The 20,028-nt window shown below is 41.8% G+C and overlaps 1 long non-coding RNA gene across 1 annotated transcript; it reads right to left on the minus strand.

Moving 5' to 3' along the window:
• Positions 1–49: 49 nt before the first annotated feature.
• Positions 50–7,138, minus strand: LOC106926459 (uncharacterized). The gene is made up of 2 exons (XR_015765578.1): positions 6,957–7,138; positions 50–893 (listed from the first exon to the last, which is right to left on the minus strand). It is a non-coding gene; the product is annotated as an uncharacterized LOC106926459 (long non-coding RNA).
• Between the last annotated feature and the right edge of the window lie 12,890 nt (positions 7,139–20,028).

Genomic DNA, 20,028 nt, shown 5'->3' on the forward strand with positions numbered 1-20,028 from the left:
TTTTTTTTTTTTCTTACAAAGACACAATCGCAAAAGTTGTGAATACAGATTTCTTTTTTTTTTTTTTTTTGAACAACCAGACACCTATTTCCTACTTGCACCTTCACCTACATATGTCCTGGCAATTTCCTCCCTCAGCAACACGCATGAAAAAGTTATTTGCTGGTGTCGCTTTTTCCAAGTAAGAGTGATACAGATCTGATTTCACACTTCCTGCAACAACCCCGGATGAGGATATTGTTCTTGACTTGTTAAAGCAACCTGACTTTATGCATCTGTAGCGCTATGCTTGCTGAATTTTTGCAAAGCAACGACGGCAGAATTCCCAGGATTTTTTTTTTTTTTTTTTGCCCAAGAAAACTGACATGCGCTTTTTTAGCATCAATATGGAGGATTTGGTAAGTTTTTAACTAATTTAAAAACAAAACATTACATTACTCCAGAAAATACAATTTTCTGGAGTACGTCCTCATTCTTCCAATTTCATTTTTTCAAAAATGGAGAACTCCTCTATTAGTGTTTTTAATAAGGAGACAATGGCTTTCTGCCCAGAATGGCATAATCTGCACAAAAAATATTAGTTACGCCTCATATGAATTGCATTTTGTTCTAATTTCAGCATGTTCAGTGAGTGGGGAGCAGCGCCCCCTGGTGGTCACTGTAAAAAATAAAACCACCTCAGCTGGCTAATGATGCTTATGTTGGTCTACACATGAAAAATAAATTAACCTTTATAAACACTATTTTGACCCAGAAATGCATGTTGATAATGAGCTAACTCTCTCCTCCTTTGCTTTTCAGTGTTTAAAAGGTTTTCTCCAACTCAAAATGGCCGAAGGTGGACGGATGCTGCAGAAGTTCTCCATCTCCTCTCCTGCAGTCAATCGTCTGTCCTGAAAGAGAGAAAAGGTTGGACTTTTTACTGTAAAAGCACACACACAAACACAAAGGAATTAAAAAAGACAAGAGTTATAAAACACTTAAAATCAGCTGAACTTTGCTTGTACTTTCGCAGCTTTTTCTCGAGCGCTTTTGCCTTTCCGCCCACTGCCACTTTCATTCTGGTGGAAGCTCACGGGAACAAAAAGCGAGTGTGGGCTGAGAACTGGTGATTCTAGGAAACGAGGTGGCAGTTTTTTAATGTGAACGTCAGTTAAAGAAGACGAGGGCTTCCTGTCGGCTGTCTGTAACAACAAAGGCAGGAAACATGCCGTTTTTTTAGCTATACAGTGACAACATGTTATATGGGAGGGCAGGAAAGGGGCATCTGGCAGACTGGATGTAGTATTATTTAGAAAGTCGAGTGTTTTCCTTCCCCTTTGTTTGCCTTCTTTCACTATGTTGAGTTTGTTTAAGGTGCTTAATGGCTCTCTCGCCTCAATACGTCTCCTCTCCTTATATATTCCACCTATGTGCTTTGAAATTTGGCAGCGCTCCAGCCGAGTGGTATGTGAACTCCACTTGGCCTGGACCTCGAAACCAGCCCCCCCCCGGCCCCCGCCCCTCTTCGTCGTCAAATCCGAACCGCTTAACAATGTCTCCCTGTGTCGCAGTGGGGATAAAAAAATAAAAAAAACGAGAGAACGAGCGGCAGAGTGATCAATGTCTCCACCCGACCCCCTTTTTCCTTCCTCGCGCCTCCCTTCATCCCTCCTCTGCCTGCTCTGATGTTTCCGCCTTTTTGTGAGAGGCACACAGGTGGCCCTGACTGCTAATTTTAACCGGGGCCAATTGTCTGCCTGCGTTTCCCACAGCTATGTATAGACGGCCGCGGTGAACCAAGTAGGTCAGTGTGCGACTTGCACACATACAGTACGAATGCAAACAAAAGCACGACGCGAGAGGGAGTCGGGGTTCGTGGGGGTTGCGACCTCTTAAAGTCTGTCTCGACTTGTCCAGTCCGCCAGCCCATCACTGTTGACAGTGATTTCCATCCCGATTGGCTGCTGCTGGTAGCCAATGAGAGAGCCAGATGTTGCCCATTCATAAAACTCAGGGTCATTGAAGATAATGTGGTATTAAGACACGTGCGGGGAGCAGGGGAAGGAGAGGAAGTGGCCGCTTTTTTGTTTGCGCAATGCAGTTTCACCACGTCACACATCGCATTATGAAAATGAAATGTAAACCAAAGAATGGGACATTACATAAAAGCAATCGAAACAAATATTTAATCTATAAATGTTTTTATCGTGGCCTCAACAGTCTGCTGACTTGGCTATGCAGCAGATACCCTCAACCAAGAGTTTAGACCACAAAGAGACAAAAGATTATTGCTTTCCGATCACATTCATGGAAAGTTTCGTGGAAGGAAAAACTACTTGGAAAAGTATTTTGTCTGAAGGATGCCGTCAAAGCTGTCAGGGCTTCCATTATGTCAGGTTGATAGCCTCTTTGCCATTCTGCACTGATGCATTTATTCATGCAAAAAAAAGGAAAAAAGCCCCAACTAAGTACTGAGTGCATAAACTGTGTATTTTTCACTAGGCCCACATTTCAGAAGCAGATCTGAATCAGAGTCATGAGCTTCACTAATGTTCATTCTGTTGAATCCAGGTTTTTTTTGCATCTATTTTACCGCTTTTAGTCCAAAAATGTCCAAACTCGGCCAACTGATCCGACTTTAGCCAACTGAACGTGTTCCTCGCTGTCAAACGACATTCCTGTGTGTTTAATAAGGAAGGAATCCGCAGACAAATTCCGATGTTTCCCAAATTCCAGGGCTTAAGTATAGAAATGTGCCACCGTGTCACAGTGCAGCCTTAACAATGGCCTCCAGAAGAATCCAATGATACGAGGTGAATAGATCTCCACTCAGCCTTCTACTGATCAGTTAATCAATAACAGTTTGCAGTTACTTCAGGACCTTGAAGGGAAGTAATTAATCACGCCGCTTTCCGGGGATGTCAGAACGGGTCTGCGCCGTAAAGCCAGCGTGGTTTGATCAGATATGGCCAAAAAAAACTAAGAAAACAAAAAGCATAGCAAAAATCTAAAATAAAACCTGTTTTAGAAGCAAAAAGCAAAAGAAAATGTTGATGCAGTCCATTTTGTAGCAGCTCAAGACAGTATGTTTGCTGTCTGCACAGACAGAAATCGGATTATAAATTATGCAAAACTTTGACGCATCATAGAAGGTTATCTGGGAAGTTTTTTGGGGGGAAGGAGATTTAAAATTTAAAGCTCTACAAGTCTGAAATTCTTAAAATTTGAAATTAATTTTAAGAACGGCCAGCAAGCCTCTCTTTTTCTTCCATCCGACGTGGAAATGTTGGTGCATGTTTTTGTGATGGGCTAGATAGCCAAGTTAACACACAAACACGCACACAAAAAAATAGAGGTGCTACCCGTTGCCATGGTAGCGGCAAGTAATTAGCACAGAGAGAGAAGGACAGAGGAAGAGGGGGAGCACGTTTTTTTTTCCCCCTTCTCTGTTTTTTTTCTTTTCTTGCACGAGTGGGATGTTGGCCTGCTTTCAGGAGGAGGAGGAGGAGGAGGAGGAGTTGGATGAATTAACGCCGCAGGTTTCAGGTGTTGCAGACGACAACAGTCACAGACGAGCTGGATAGCGAAATTGGCACTTTTTCCCTGTTCCTCCTTCCCAAAAGCCTTCATCTCATGTTTACACAGAGAGGAGGTGGAGGGGAGGAGGGGGGTGGATCTGGGTTCAGCTGTTGATCTAGATCATGCTGCTACAGATCCCCCCAAACCCTCCACCCCTCCTCATCGTGTACAAACGGATGTGTCTGTCCATCTGTTGATCATGTGATGCTTTCTTTTTTTTTTTTTTTTTTTTTTTTTTGACAAAGATGATACAAAGACAGAGATATAGGTGATGATTCCCCCCCAAAAGACTGTCAATCTGAAAGTGCAAAGAGACTGTTAAAGGTCCAGGATTCACTTCCTTCATCAGTCTGCTCCAAAAAAAACCAAACACACACACACGCACACACACAAACACTCTTATAAAACAATGCCTTTGTGCATTCGCTCCCTCTCCACTGAAAACGCCCACACACTTTTGGGAGCAGAATTTGCCCCCCTTGCTCATCAAGCGTCGAACGTCTCCCTCCGTCGCCGCGGCTAATGGCAGCCGGGAGCCCACGGGCGCCTATATTGCTAGGAACAATTATGCAGATGTGCGCTAAAACCACTTTGGTGCCATAATCCGACAATCAGTCCATTATTGTAATTGTCGTTACAGGCGAGTGGGCGATTATAGGCTTCGACTGAGACGCCGAAGAACAGGCGGAGCGGCGTTGTTTTTTTTTTTTTTTTCAATGCAAATCTGACGGGGGCCCATTTAATGTGTCAGATGGAAAGTCGCTGCATTTCAGAAGTTCTGCTGGGGCCGGGCAAGGGAATTCAATGAAAAGACGTTCCACAGGAGGCTCATGGCAACTCTGATCCGGAAAGCGCCTTAAATGGATTCCCACGGTGGTGGCAGCATTATGCTTTTCTTCAGCGGAGATGGGGAAACTGACTCAAGTGAGCGGGAAGATGGGATAGTATTTGTTTAAGGCTGTAAAAGGTTAAAGACGACACTAAACATGTAATTAGTGCTAATATGGAGTAGACCAGCTTTTTAAAATGGCCTAATCAAAGTCTAGACCTAAATTAAATAGTTTGTAGCAAGTTTTTTGGGGGATAGCCATCACTTATTTTTCATTGTATTTCTTTAGAGTTAAACGCATGCCACACACACACACACCATATTTTGCTCGAAGCTCAGGTGGGTCAAAGGTCATTCTTGACTCCATCTAATTAGTTTGTGTACAACTGACCGCTCCGTCCACTGGCGAAGCGTCAGCTGAGAGCTTCAGGGTGTCATGTGGCGACACGGGGCAACATGTCAGCAGGAAAATAATAAAAATAAATAAATGAAAAATGTGGTCACCTTAAAGAGGAAGGCGAGGAATGTTTCTCCTCCTCCTTCAGCTCCTCCTTCTCCCCTTCAGTCATGGGTTCTCCACTGGGTAATCGCATACCAAAAAACACAAGAATTTCTGCCTCTCTCCAGGCTGGGACTGCCTCCCTCTCTGCCCCCCTCTGTCTGCATGTTGTTAGCATAGCTTAACGGGGGCAAGCCGGAAGCTGCACACCAGTGATGGTGTTGAGAGTAAAAGCATTTGGTTCAGTCAGAATGGGTTTAGATGGCCGTTTGGCAAAATTAGTTGTCTTTTTTTTTTTCTATTCCTTTCAAAGTTAAATCATGCGATTAAAAAAAATTCAGATTGATTTCCATTTGGTGAATGGAACATATTGTATGTAGGAGATAACAATTGAGCGAGAACCGCTTTTCAGTGTGGAGATTGAGACTGAAAGTTTAATATTTTCAGTGTCAATAAAGTGTAGAAGTGGTGTTGCTCCTCTTTCTTTCTTTCTTTCTTTCTTTCTGTCTTTTTGCTTCCTAATGTTTTGTAGTCCAAAAAAAATAAAAATAAATAAAATCTTGCCGCCATCTTTTCCAAGCCTCCATCTAATTATAGATCGCATCGCCAGCAGATAACAGGAAGGCTAAGTGACAGCAAAGTTGCTCTGTTTTATCCTTTTGGTCATTCTACTTCTGTCTGTTGTGGGACATGTTTTATGGGAAGTGTTTTTTGTCAAAAGTTTAGTGGAAGAAAAAAAACTGTCATAAAACAAATGTGTTCTGTGACATTATCATCTTATATTTATCAGGAAGTGAGAAGAAATGAAGAACATCTCTGAATGGTTGAAGGCTAACAGCTAGCCAGATGGCTCTTACGTCTTAGCTACGCAAAATGATTCAACATTTAAAAAAAATGGTGCTACAATGTATAAGTGAAAATGAAATAACTTGTGATTTAATAGGCCATAGCAGAACATATTTGTATTTAAAATCATTTTTACAAAATCTTTTGTCACCTCTTCTAGTTTGCTGAATTTGGATTGTTATTAGCTGTAACAAATACATACAGCTTTTAATCTGAACTGTTGAATTCAGTTCAATTTTTTTTAAATGTAACTTAAAAGCACGTGCGCCACAAAAGAAAAATCATCTCTTTGTTGGACGCGCACTACTCTTTTATTTCGAAAGGCTTCAACCGGAAGCCTCGTTGTGACCGCGGGCCGCTTGACGGCGGTGGCAGCGCTTCTGAGAGCGGCTTTTCAGAGCGATTCCCAAAGTGCTCCTAATGTGAAAAATACAGAGAAAACGCCGGGCGCATTCCTGAGACAGGCATGCCAAACCGAGACAGACCGAGCTCCGATGGCTGTGTGTGTGTGTGTGTGTGTGTGTGTGTGTGTGTGTGTGTGTGCGCGCGCGCGGGCACGCGCGCGCGAACGCACAAACCGTGCGTCTCTGCGGGGGTGGAGGTCTTGGAGAGACCACACACTTTGCGCATTGCCCCCGCCACACACGCACAGACACACACACACACACAGACACAAAATCGCACTCCAACTAAAGTCACAAACTAACAAAAAAAAGTGAACATAGAATAAAAAAAGCACCTTAAAGTCAACGGTTTTAGGTTAGAAAACTACTTTCAACGCGTTAAAAATAAGAGCTCTCTTTTGGACTCGGGAGGGACTGAATGTGCTCCCTGGAGGTCCCCGCATGGCCAAGGCAAAGCAGAGCCGAGCAGAAGAAGGGGAGCTTCAGCCTCAATGGACCCCCCCCCTCCTCCCCTCCTCGCTTTCGAGCCCGGTGGTAAAATCGGAACCGCGAATCCCGACTGGTTCTCACGCTTTTCAACCCGATCACACGCCAGCGTTGCGCAATCTGCACGAAAAGAAGGAGCGAAGAAGCGGCGAGGGGGGATAAAATTTTTTTAAAAAGTGTGTTAGTTAAACTTCCCCTCGTTTCTCGCACCCCCCCCCCCCACCCCCCCAAAAAGAGGACAACAGCCGACCGAAGATGGAGAAAGTTCCTTCATTCAACCCTCCCCTGGAGATAAAGTGCCCCGTCTGGGAGAAGAAGCGGCTCCACTTACCGTGACTGCGTCTGCTTGGCCGCATGTCCCCACGAGAGTGATGTGTATGTGCGTATCTGTGTGTGTTGTGTGTGTGTGATGTGTGTATGTGTGTGTGCGCACAGGACGCATGCCGACACCAGCGGTCGGAAGCGCAGCGCAACACGTCAACGCGTGTTGCTTCCATATTATGAGAGGGAGGGGGGGATTGTTAAAGCTGCTGCCGGATTTAGGGGTGCACAAACATGGGGTTCGGGGACCTCATGGGGTTCGGGGACCCCTGCAAATACAAATACAACAAAAAAAAAGATTGCTTTAAAAAATTATCTATCTATCTATCTATCTATCTATCTATCTATCTATCTATCTATCTATCTATCTATCTATCTATCTATCTATCTATCTATCTATCTATCTATCTATCTATCTATCTATCTATCTATCTATCTATCTATCTATCTATCTATCTATCTATCTGACAAAGCTTTTAATTTCTTTTAATTTTAATTTCTTTAAATTTCTAATTCACGCATTTGATTCTGCTGTGTCATGATAAAATCAACGACCCCCACTGCCCCCACCGCCTCTCCACAATTCCCCAACCCCCCCCTTTTCAAAACTTTCTACACGCCCCTGTGCAAAACAAAATAGTTCATTAAACTTCAAGAGGTCTCCATTTACCCTGTGTTATTTATCAAATCTTGAACTAAACTAGTTTAAATAATAATAATTAAAAAAAAAAAAGCTTTCAGTTGCTGCATACTCAGGTGGTTCATCTAGTATCTCATCAGGAGCGGATTAGTGCAGAAATGTTGCATATTAAAGCTGTAACCCCTCAACCCTTCGCCACAAACACACACACACACACGCACACACATCAATACGTACAGAGTGTTATTCAGGACGCATCTCTGCGTCCGAGGACATGCCGGGACGTCTTTGTGTGATTTTTTTTTTGTCTTGTTTTGTTTTGTTTTTTCCCCTCCACACCCTGAAACAAATGAATGAACCCGGCAGCAGCAGCAGCAGCGCCGCTTCACTGCTGTTTTTAATTGAACAGATAACAACCCTGAATGGTTTTGTCTGCAGTGGAGAGGCAGCCTGGGAGATTTGTACTCCTGCTGCTGCTGCTGCTGCTGCTGCTGCACTCCTCACACAAATGCCTCGCATCTTCTCTGCAGAGAGGCATGCAGACATCCCAAAATAAATAAATAAATAACTAAAGAGAGAAAGGAAAGATGGAACGTGCAACACATGTAGAAGGACAGAAACACGAAGTGCTTACCAATAAGCTTCATCCAGATTGGTAAACCCAGGGTTTCCCCCCCACCACCAAACAGCTGCTGGGATCTGCCTCTTCATTTCAGGATTTGCATCTTTCTGTCTTTCTATCTTACCACTCCCCCCATCGCCCCCCTGCATCCTTTCTCTGCTCTCCCCTTGTTTCTACTCTGAATCCTTTAAGTCTGATCAATGGGCAGCCGGTGAAGCAAGCTCTGCTGCCTCCACCTCCCTCAGATTTGTGTGTTTGAGAGAGGAGGCTTCCAACCCACACAGCACTCTCCGGAGCTCTCAGCCTCCACAGTTGACCACTCCACAGCGCCCCCCCCCCCCCGCTCCACCACCCCCTCCTTCACCCCCTACGCATCACTTGTGTGCGTCTACACCTACACAGAGTAGTGCCATTAGAACTGAAGTGCACATTTTTCCCTCCACCTGAAGTTGATTCTTTATTTTGAACGCGCGTCTTAGAGGCAAAGCATCCTCCGCAAAAAAAAGAAAAGAAAAAAAAAAGGGGGGGGGGGGGCTCTGAACACCTGTGACTCATGTCTGATCCCACAGAGCAGCTTCTTATAATGGACGTTAGTTAGTGAGCAAGAATAATAATTAAAAAAAAAGAGAAAAAAAGGCCAACTTTGGTGAGCTTATTTTAAACGAGGCGCATTAGAGCAAAGCCGCACTGCAACGCGGTTATAAATAGGGATCTAAATGCATCCTGCAGGAGCAGACAGATGAGGATAAACGCACGGATTCAATTCTAATAACTGACCCCCGGCACCACGCAGGGATTTCAAGCGACAAAGAGGGATGGACTGTGAAAGGGGGCGGGGGGGGGGGGGCAAGGACTCACTTGCAGCTTCAAGATGAAACCGAAATAGCCGTAATGAGCACAGAGTGGCATCATGAGAGGGGCACGGCTGGCTGACAGATGTCATTCAAAAAGCGCGATAATTACCACGCAGACGCAGAGACGTCGCTGAAATAAATGCGAAAACGAGCGTGGAGGTGGTTGCTATTTAGTGGCGGGGAGAGCTTTCCAAGTTCTTGTGCAAAATAATCGCAAAGAAAGGGCGATCACAGTGGAGGGTTTTCGATATATGGACTGTATGGGCGGTTGCCCTGAGTGATATCAGAAAGGGGGTGGAAAGGTACGAGATTAAAAACAGTTTGTTTGGGTCTGACAGAGAAGTTGGTTTGCTCAAGACCCAGACTGACAGAGATGTTGCCCTCAAATAAAATCCAGAAGTCCTTGAACGAAAGTCAATGTCACTTTTATTTATAGTAAGATGACAAAAAAAAGCAATTAGATAAGTTCTGTTTGTTTCACTGTACCATACATACAGTGAAACATATGGTGGCAGCATCATGCTCTGGGGATTTAGGGATGCTGCACAGAGTAAATATACAGGAAAATCTGAAAGTGTTGAGAAACTTCATATCAAAGGATGACCCAGTCAAAGTCCTGACCTAAAATCCAACTGAGAAATCGCGGATGTTCACCCAGCCTGACTGCGCTCGAGACATTTTGCAAAAGAAAAGCACAGGCGGAACATGACCCCTCACTTTTGTCCCGCTGTCAAACTTCCACTTGCAATTGACACTTTTAAGTCAATCTTTCTCATCCTCAGTTTTATTTATTTATTTATTTATTTAGAAGAAACAACAAATGATGGTAATAAATCCTCTCAATTCAAACTAATTCCTGCTGGTCTGTCGCGCTGCCATAATGGAGACAAACGCTTCGTGTGTGGGCTTGACTGGCAGCGCCTGCGTCCTCACCAGACACACGCAGGAGGAGAACCGAGCGTGTCGACAGGTACCGCTCTAATCAATCACAGTGGAAGCCAAGAGAGGGATGCCAACACCTGCGTCAGTCACGAGACACAAGCTCACAAGACGCAGCTCAATAACGTGAGATTTCTCTATTAGGCGACGTGAGCGCAGACGGTGTTAAGTGCTGCTGCATAAAAGTGTTTTATTGGTTGAAAAAGAAAAGGAGATGAACGTGAAAGTCTGCCATGGATATCTGAAGTAAACGACGATTAGAGGTGAAAACATGCTATGCAACAATTTGAAGGAGGTAGAGTGATGAACTGTTGGGAAGCTGTGATAACACACAACTCCCACACTGAGATTCACTTCTCTGACCAATCTGCGAACAAGTAATTGGCTTGAATTTGTGATTCAATAAAATAAATTATGAAAACGTGAAACTTCATCATAAAGTTTTTTTTTTAATTATTATTTCCAACTGAAATGATTGAAGTCCCGCAAGTAATAGAGTTACGGTGGCAAATTACTGCTTTTGTTTCAGTAAGTTGATGAAAAATTATCAAGTGGATGAAAGAGTGGAAACTGTCAGTTATGAAATGATAATCAAATCCTTCCCTCTCTGATAACTCGTCATGAGACTTTGAAATTGCTGTGAAGGAATTTAAGATCATGATGGAACATTTCAGTGGAACAGACTTTGACTAGGCCACTGCAAAACCTTCATTTTGATCAGTGGTTTGATTGGTGGTTTGCTGCTGTTGGTTGGAAATTTAATTTGTGTGTTTTTTTTCCCTTTTTTTATTGGACTGATTTGATGCTTTTCTTTTTGAGGCATCATGTACTTAAGCAAGTAATGTAGTTAATAAGAAATAGTTCACAATAATTTATAAAGCGGTTGATGTGAAACGCAGATTTAAAAACCCACACAAACAGCTCTCCATTCTTTGTGAGGAAAACTTGAAATATCAGTATCCAGTACTTATTTTATCTACTGTAAATTCAGGCTAATCCTGAATGTAATTTCTTTAATATTTTCTCTTACATCTCACAGAAAAACAGTGATATCTCCTTTGTGGTAATTAGATTGGTAATTAGGCTATATGGGCAGTTCCCCAGAGTGGCATTAAATAAGAGGATGGATACCAGATAAAAATATAATGCAATCATCTGCCCGTTTTCCAACTTTTATGAGTGTGAGAATATGGATGTTATTTTATGCTTTATGCAGACTTTCAGTGCATTTTATTTTGCACCAGAATTAAGACGACTTCTTGCATTTTGATCAGTTGTGGTTTCGGCCGAAGGAAAAGCTCGCCCAGGGTGCCATTTATGTAAGACTGGGTAATGCGTTTTCTTCATTCTTCTTCCGTCTGTTTACATTTGGACTGTGGAACTTAAGAATTTCGCTGTTGTCTTCCTCCCCTGCTAGGCTGCCACAATGAAAGCCCTCTGTGGCTCTAATCTCTTCGAAACACAAAGTTTCTCATTTTCTTGAAAAATCCTGATGTAATCATGTGTCCCTTGCTTGTGTGAAGGCACTCATTTTCCGTTGGCTGGTTAGTTCTGTGAGCTGCCTGTCTGAGCGACAGTCATTTACATAGGTAATGGTAGGGGTAGTGCTCAAAAATGTGCGTGGGTGGAAAAGATACAATCCTCTACCAGCATTCAAAACCAACCAGGAGGAGAGAGAGAGCTGCATGCACAGAGGGAAGGAAGACAGAAAAGAAGATGTAGGTATCACGCTCCTGAAGCACTCGGAAATGATGGGTAATTACATTTCAAATTACCAATGGGAGCAAGAGCAAACTCGGTTGCTTTGGTGTGCGGGGAAATTCATCAAGAGTGCTGAAATCAGTGTGCAAGGGGTAATTTCCAGAATTTGTGCGTTCAGGCGATGTTGATTTGCATAGATGGGGGATGAGGGTCAGTTCAGCAGAAAACAAAACAGATGTATTTTGTATCTCATATCGAATAGCTTTAGTCTGGAGATGTTGGATGAAAACCCAAAAGACACAGAGATATTTCAGTCAATGTCTCTCTAAAGAGACATTCATCTTCGTTAAGCCTCACGGGATTATACATAATAATCGCATCGTGTTGCGCAACGTTGGAAATTCAAAAGTTGGGTTTTGAGATTTTGAGCTGCTGTCAAAGCAGACATCTGCAGAGAAATCAAATCTGTCGTCACTCATTGGGTCACTCCAGGTCATTCTGGGTGATCTCAAGGTTCTCCCACGCCAAAAGATATATATATATATATATATATATATATATATATATATATATATATATATATATATATATATATATATATATATATATATATATATATATATATATGTATGTATGTATGTCCTCCTGAAGTTCTTTGGGTCCAGAGTTTGCAGAATTAAACTGCAGCAGAAGACCAAAGCTGTGAGCCAAAGTCGAGAAACTGAGGCTACATTTTGGCTTGTGGACTTAAGGATATATTACCATTTCTTTCTGGGAGAGTACTGACCACCCATATTTGAGTAGGTGCATGAAGCTAGATCAGCTCCCGTCGAGAACTGAAAAAAAAAATCAATGGTTTATTGCTTCAAGTTGAAGATATACCCTGCTTTATCAAGCTAGTTTTCATCAGAGTCTACACAGTTTTTGTTTGACTAAAATGTGACGATGTCCCGTTTTGGAATCATAGATTTGTGGAATCGACAAATTTGTGTCGTGTCAACAGAAACTAAAGTCTCTGAGGTTTCTGAAACCTTGATGGCGATGTTAAGAATAGAAGCAGTTTGGAAGACTGAGGGGAGTCCAACATAGTAGTAGCAAGACTTTGCTAATAAAGTAGCTGTTGAGTGTATAAGACGATGAATCCAACAGTTACTTTCACTTGAGCAATTTGCAAAAGTATGAATGAAGGTTAAAATGTGACAGAAATCTTGTTCTACTAAATTTTCAATGCATCCTGTCAACACCGGACTGTATTCCTGCAGCAGACCTACTTGCATGATTTGACAGAAGGTTAGAGAAATGCCTATGCAATAAACAACAGCTCATGCTTTTTCAAATAGGTGCAAAACCGTATACGTTGGTCTCTGGCTGTGTATCAGCGAGTTGAACTGGGTGTACAGCTCTTATGTACATTTATCTTTTTCCTCCTTCGTATTTGACTCGTCTGACTGTTGCTATGAAATGTGGTGTGGGACAAAAGGAGACCCAGAAACTCTCTGACCTCCTAGAGAGGCCTCTCTCTCTCTCTCTCTCTCTCTCTCTCTCCCTCCCTCCTTCTCTTCTCACCCTATTTGTATCCTTTTCTTTCCTCCTCCATTCAAAGCTTGTTTTTCCCTTTCTGCCTCCCTTGCTTTTTCTCTGTCTCTCACTCCTTCTTTCACTCTGTCAGGCTGCTGTACTTTGATGTGGTGCTGGCCCAGGTACTCTCGCCTGGCCTCCTCCTTCACAAGCACACATACACACACACGCAATTTTTCTCTGAGAACAACACAAGCCAATGCGTGCGCGGCCTGAAACACACAGCCAGGCTCTCTCTCTCACAAACAGGAATGTGTGGGAATCTCCCCTCTGGCTACCTCTGTAACCTGCATCTGAAGCTGGTAAGGGGCCAAGAAGGCAACAGACCCATGAGACTGAATGCAAATAGCGGAGAAGCTAGTAGGTTGCCTGGCTGAGATCAAAGATCCCCTCCGCATAGCTCAACTCTACTAGACATGCATGAACAACACTGGCTTCCACACATGCTTTATGTGTGTGTGTGTGTGTGTGTGTGTGTATTTGTTTTTCTAAGTGTGGGACATGCGTGCACGTGCAAGCTAGCCTGGTGTGTTTGCATGTGGGCAAGCAGGATTGTGGGGGCTGCCGGTGTGACAGCGGTTAGGATTCGTTTTAGCAGCTCTGATACTTTCAAGGAATTTCTGCTTTGGGTAAATGAGTCAGACTGATTATATGATTACTGACCTTGGTGCAAGCAGCTTCAGACGCTAGCAGGTAAATAAATATGATTAGCCAAACTTTTTGCATCCTGTGTTGGTAATGCAGCCAATAGATCTTAGCTTTTGTCGGGGTTTGCAGACTAAAAGGGTGTAAAGTTGTTCTCTGTGTCTGGATAGGAGTGTACCTTGAGATGGACTGTCCTCCATATCCTTACCTTCATGTGTGCACTGTGTCCAACTTATGATGGTTATTTCCAGAAGAATAATGCACTAGACCACAAAGTATCTTAAACTGGTCTCTTGAACGCAACAGTATGTTCACTGTACTCCAATGGTAATCAATGCCATCATTGATGTGCAGCAAACAAATCTACGTTGTGATGCGATCATGTCGATGTAGACCGAAGATGCTTGAAATTAAGTCTCTACTGATACATGTAAAAACATTGTCCTATGTCCAAGTCTTCTGCTATGCCAAACTTGATGTTGCAGTTGATTTGCAGGAGCTGGAAGACCACAGCAACCACCAAAGGCTGTCTGTCCATGTAGAAAGTAGAGGAGTTCACCCTACAAATGGTGGATTGCTGGTTCGATTCCTGTTCTGCTGGTCTTGTTCAGGAGCACCAGTGGTGCAAAATGACTGCTTAGATTTGTCAGACTGCCCAAGGGCGGTCTATTAAAATTGAAATTTTGATGAACTTTGGGGATACAAGAAGTCTGGGCAGCAACCAATTTGTTTATTTAAGGACACACCTTAATTAATATCCAAACAAATATTTGAATTCTAGAGAATTTGCCTTGTGACAATTCTTCGGAAATGGAACCAGTCAAGATAAAACAAGAAACAAGACAGAACATGGCTGGAGGAAATGAATGCCAACAAAAGCTGAAATAGCATAGGTGATTAATTCATCAAAGATCAGAACTTTAAAAAGTTTTGACTGTTAGCCAAGAAACTCAAAAACATCTTAAGCCCCAAGTGGAGATGTAGAAGGCTTGGTTTGTTTTGGTTTTTCACTTGTTCATTCATCATCTTTATCAAAGTGAAAAAGCTTAGGTTAAAAAAAAATGAGCAGAATGAAAACAATCCAGACTATCTTTGGAGGAGATTTTGTTGAAATCAGGAAACTTATTTAAATTTGGCAGCCTGTGACTAAGTACATGTGCCAAAAAAGGGGGGGAGAAAAGTTCTGCTTTTAATTGGATTTAAGTGCACCAAAAGGAAGAATGAGTTCTAGTGCATAAAAGAGAGTTAATTGAAAAGCAGGGTACAATTAAGTTGTGCTGTGATGATAGACTATGAGGACACAGGCACTTAAACTGCAATGCGCGCAAAATCAATTGACGTCAAGAAATATGTCTTGAGATTTTTTAGACTGCAGTTCAGCAGCTTTTAATAAACACATTCCAGTGGAGTTAAGACAGGTGCAAGCACGGCGAGAACTTTAAATATACAGCCAAAACTATAGCACGGTAGTTTTAATCAAAACATATTAATTTTTTGGGAATGGCCCAGTCAAAGTCCAGACCAAATCTGATTTAAAATTTGTGGCAGGAAATTGACTTCATATGAGTGGTAATTTTGATGTGCTTTGATGTGAGGGTGTTAAATTGGAGTAGTTGTCGGAGCACCAGCAGCGGACTTAAACCAGAATGCAGTGGTTTCATGTTTTGGTTGCATCTTGAATTAGTTTTATAAGCAGCCAGTGGGGAGTTGGCGTCCCCTTGTGTTGAGTAAGGGCACCAGGTTAACTCCCACTTCCTCTCCTTCTACCCCTCCCTATAGCTGAAGGAATTTCCTGGATTTTGATTGGTTTTCAGGAGGCTTGGCTGTTCGTCAATCAGAACCATCTGGTGCCAATTAACTCGAGGCCAGGTGGCTGAGGTACATTTTCACCTCTTAGCCGCTACAAAGAGCGCATCATTAACTTACATTCAACTGGGAAATTAAAAAAATATATAGAAGAGAAAATGGAGCGCTAAGGTAGCGAGTCGCATTTAGGTAGCGACTAAAAGATTTGTGAACGGCTTGTTTAGTTCAACTTCCGGTGCGGCAGGAAGTCGTTTCCACACAGAAGGGTACCAGACGGAGGCTGCACCCTACATGCTCTGCCCCCTACTGTAAATGGTGTTAAGGTAAGGTCACAATTGCTTTATATCAGTGGTTCCCAAACTTTTTCTCCTGGGCCCCACCAGTGGTTTCCAAACTATTTCTACTACTACTTAATGAAGAATGTCACGAGACACACAAGAAATATAAGTTGTGTGCAAATTCTTTTTCTTTTTAAAGACAAAAATAAATTAATTAAATAACTAACTAATATCTGCAAATAACAAATTGAGGCAGAAGGAACAATTTTCAAAATAAGTGTTTCCAATTTAAAATGCATGAAACTAATACTTACAGAAAGCAATGTATTATGTTAAAGAGAGTAAAGAAGTTCCAGTGACAACATTACTGCACATATTGTGTCACTTGACCTTCAAATGGCTCAGCAGATAGAAATACCATCAGAACAGCAAAGCTTGTGAGCAAACAAGAAGTTTCACTTTAACATAAACTACATTTTTGTGTCTGTCTGATGCATTTTTGGTTAAAACGATTGCTCTTCATTACTCAGAGTAGGTAGAATATTTAGGAAGAGTAGCAATACTTCATGATAATATTACTCAATAAAGAGTAAGAATCAAAAAGTATGGCGTAGTGAAATTAACTAGTTACTAGCCACTTTTGCTGTCATCTGACTGGTTTTGATTTGAATTACCTTGTTTTTTTTTTGTCTAATATTTAGTTGCATATAATTTTAGTATAGTATAGTGGTTATGTTGGGGTAGTTGTTTAGTGAATAATAAATGTTGTTTTGGTTGAATATTATAGTAATATATGTCTCTGCTGGACTATCTTGAGCGCAAGACATGAAAACACCAAATTAAATTATAATTATTTTTATTACAGAGCAAAAATGTGTGTGTCCTCGATTTTAAATATATTTTCTCTTTTTTGAGAATGAAAATTTAATTTGATGAAAAACATCCTTTTACAATCACACGTTTTCTCTGCGAAAGCAACAACATAGCCACTGTGTTTTATCATTTTCAACTTAAGACAGGTTCATTTAAGCACTTGTGGTATTAAAAGCTTCCTTTAATCCTTTTTAGTTGTTGGCATTACATGTTGGCATATCGCCAATTTAAACATGGCCAAAAACGATATAAGAACAAACAAAATGATGTACATACAAAGGTTATTGTAGAATATATAAATATTATTAGAGAAATAATAAACAAAATGGCTTTTTTAAATCTTTCACCTCAGATAATATTTGTGGAGTCAGTTGGCTGCAAGCTGTCTCACTCACCATCATGGTGTCTTTAAAATAGCTTACAGCTTTAGGAACCATTTTTAACCCTACAAAATATGTTTATGTTTGGTAAAATTTATTTGCTAATCAGCTTAGATTGGAAAGTTTATTGATGTAGGACTTCAATGGGGAAGTGTGTGTGTGAGTGTGTGTGTGTGTGTGTGCGCGCACGAAGGTGGGGCTGGGCTGAGGGAGACGAATAACCAAAACTTTCAGTCTCTCGCCTGCAGCTGTAACTGTAATACAAGTATGAAGTAGGCTATACAATATTCTAAAGCAGTGGTTCCCAAACTTTTTCTTCTGCGCCCCCCCGGTGGTTTCCAAACATTTTTGCCCCCCCCCCCACTCTATGGATTACAAATTGCTGTCTGGTTGAAACGATGCGTGTGAGGAGGGGAATTCTTAGAAACTCCCTGTCTCTAAGAAGAACGGGTGGGGGAATCGACTTTTTGGGGGGCAAAATGAATGTACGTAGCTGAACATAGACAACATGTAGCCTAGAGGCTACTTGTTAAGCTTAAGGTTCTGTATTGATATTAGCTAGTCATCTTTTAGCTAACATTACCTGCATCCAACAGCTTTACTCAACTCAGTCGGTTAGTTTGGAGGGAAAACTGTGAAAAGTTCTTTGCGTTTTGCTGGTTTGCTGCCGTGATTCTAACACACCTGTGTAGCTCTGCACAGCAGCAGGTCTCCTTCACAGGTGTAAACCCAGCGCGTGTCGTTGCGCTCATGTTGCGTTTAAAGGTGGCTCGGAAAAACAGGTTACGACAGTTAACAACGGATTAAACAGTTTTAACTGCTGATAAAAGTGACAGAGGACACAGATATGGGAAGTGTGGAAGCCCCTACTGTATCAAATTGACATAGGAATAACAGAGAGTTGGCCATTCTAAGGTAAAAACCCAGGGCATTCAGCGTTTATGTTGTTTTTTTTTCCATCCAGACGGCTTCCCGCGCCCCCTCCCACCCCTGCAATGGCACAGTTTGGGAACCTCTGTTCTAAAGTATTTTGTCCTTTTCCTCCCACCACAAAATATTTGCATTTTTGTGTTGATCTTTCACATAAAATCCCACTAATGTACACTAAAGTTTGTGGTTGTAAAGAAAGAAAAGTTATCGTGATCTGAACATGTTTGCACAGCAGTGTGAATAATAATTTTTATAAGGTATAAAAGGATGTTAATCAAGCTGCTACTAGATACTTTCTATACATAGCAGTGAGCAGATGTGCTGAAGTCTCAAGCACCCACAGAGGTAGGGGTAATTATGCAAACATTGTTCTTCTATGTGCAAATGAATGTTTCTGCACTGTCTGAATGTATTAAAAATAAAGTAAACAAACAGTGACAAAGATAATAAGTTTGTGTGTTGTAAGATGTCTGCTCTGAATATGTGAGGAAACTCTGAGACCGGAGGATTCATCTCTACGTTGTGCACATTTTATTCGTACTGGAAACGGGTTTCACAGTCTGTTATTCAGGTTTTATTACATTCAGTAGTTTTAAGAATCTTTTGGACTTCCTAAAAGTGTTGTTTCACCTTCTAAAGTCCCCCAAAAAGTGCTGTCCACCAGTGGATTTCAGGAAGAAAATGACACCAAATAAGCCGTCAGTCTTGTACTTACCTGGCAGTGCGAACGATTCCCTCAGTTTTTTTTTATTTTTTATTTTTTATTTCAAGTGCATAATAAAGCGCTGTGTGTACTTATCTCGTGTACGAGAGGAGTGAAGATGAACACATGGGCCGCGTGGGCGTCTTCTGGCAAAGAGCAGCTACGTTCTCTCCATTTGAACAAAAGGCAAGAAATGCAACATCTTATTCCTGCCAGTTAAATCTCAATGTTAATCTGGAAAAATGTCACAGATTCAGCCGGATTCTGGGTGGCGTTGCTGGTGGAAAAGCGTGACATGTGGTGTTAAAGCGCCAAAGAATTGTAGAAAGGTGAAGATGATACTTTGTCATCGGGTGACTTGCGTGTGTTGAGTCTTATTAAACAGTGAGAAACTCAGAAATCCTTGGCTTATACTCTTTTATTGAAGCTCAACATTGGACTCTGCTTTCATATGCTTTCTTTCCCATGATAGAAGGAGCAAACACAAATTTCTATCTGTGTCGCGCACACACGCACATTGGCAGCAACACACACAAATCCCGGCTATTGAGTGCAACGTGAATCATGCTTCCAGACAATATCTTTGTCAAACACTCTGGCCTTGACGGATAGACGCAGGCAGATTTGCAGAGCCATGGCAACAGTCGAGTGTGAATCCCGCTGATGAGAGGAGAGTGTTTGTGCTTTAGAGAAATTGTTCGGTTAATTCCAACACACAGCCTGCTGCACTTTCAAAAGCTGTCGCTGCGATGTACAAGGTTGGAAAGAAAGTCTTGTTCTGCTTTGTGTTGCACCTAAATGTTTCAGATCAACAAGGAAATGTTAATATCAGACAAAGATGACCTTAAAAAGCAGTTTTGAAAGGATTTTATCTATTAAGTAAAAAATAAGCTCTTCATACCAATGAAAATGTGGAAAAAGTACTTCCTCTCTTGTTAAATCATGAATTAACTACAGTAACTAAATCATTTAAATAGAACCGATCTGACAACATAAAATAGGCTGAACAATCTCAAAAAGCAACACATCATTTCTCAATCTAAGTTAAAGAAGAAATGGGGAAACAATATCTGACATTTTTTAGTGTGCAAAGCCATTTCTATGGTCTGGCAAATCCATTCAACCACAGTGAG

The sequence above is a fragment of the Poecilia mexicana genome, unplaced genomic scaffold (genome assembly GCF_051168715.1).
Source record: "Poecilia mexicana isolate PSO_F unplaced genomic scaffold, ASM5116871v1 scaffold_2, whole genome shotgun sequence".
Lineage (NCBI taxonomy): Eukaryota > Metazoa > Chordata > Actinopteri > Cyprinodontiformes > Poeciliidae > Poecilia > Poecilia mexicana.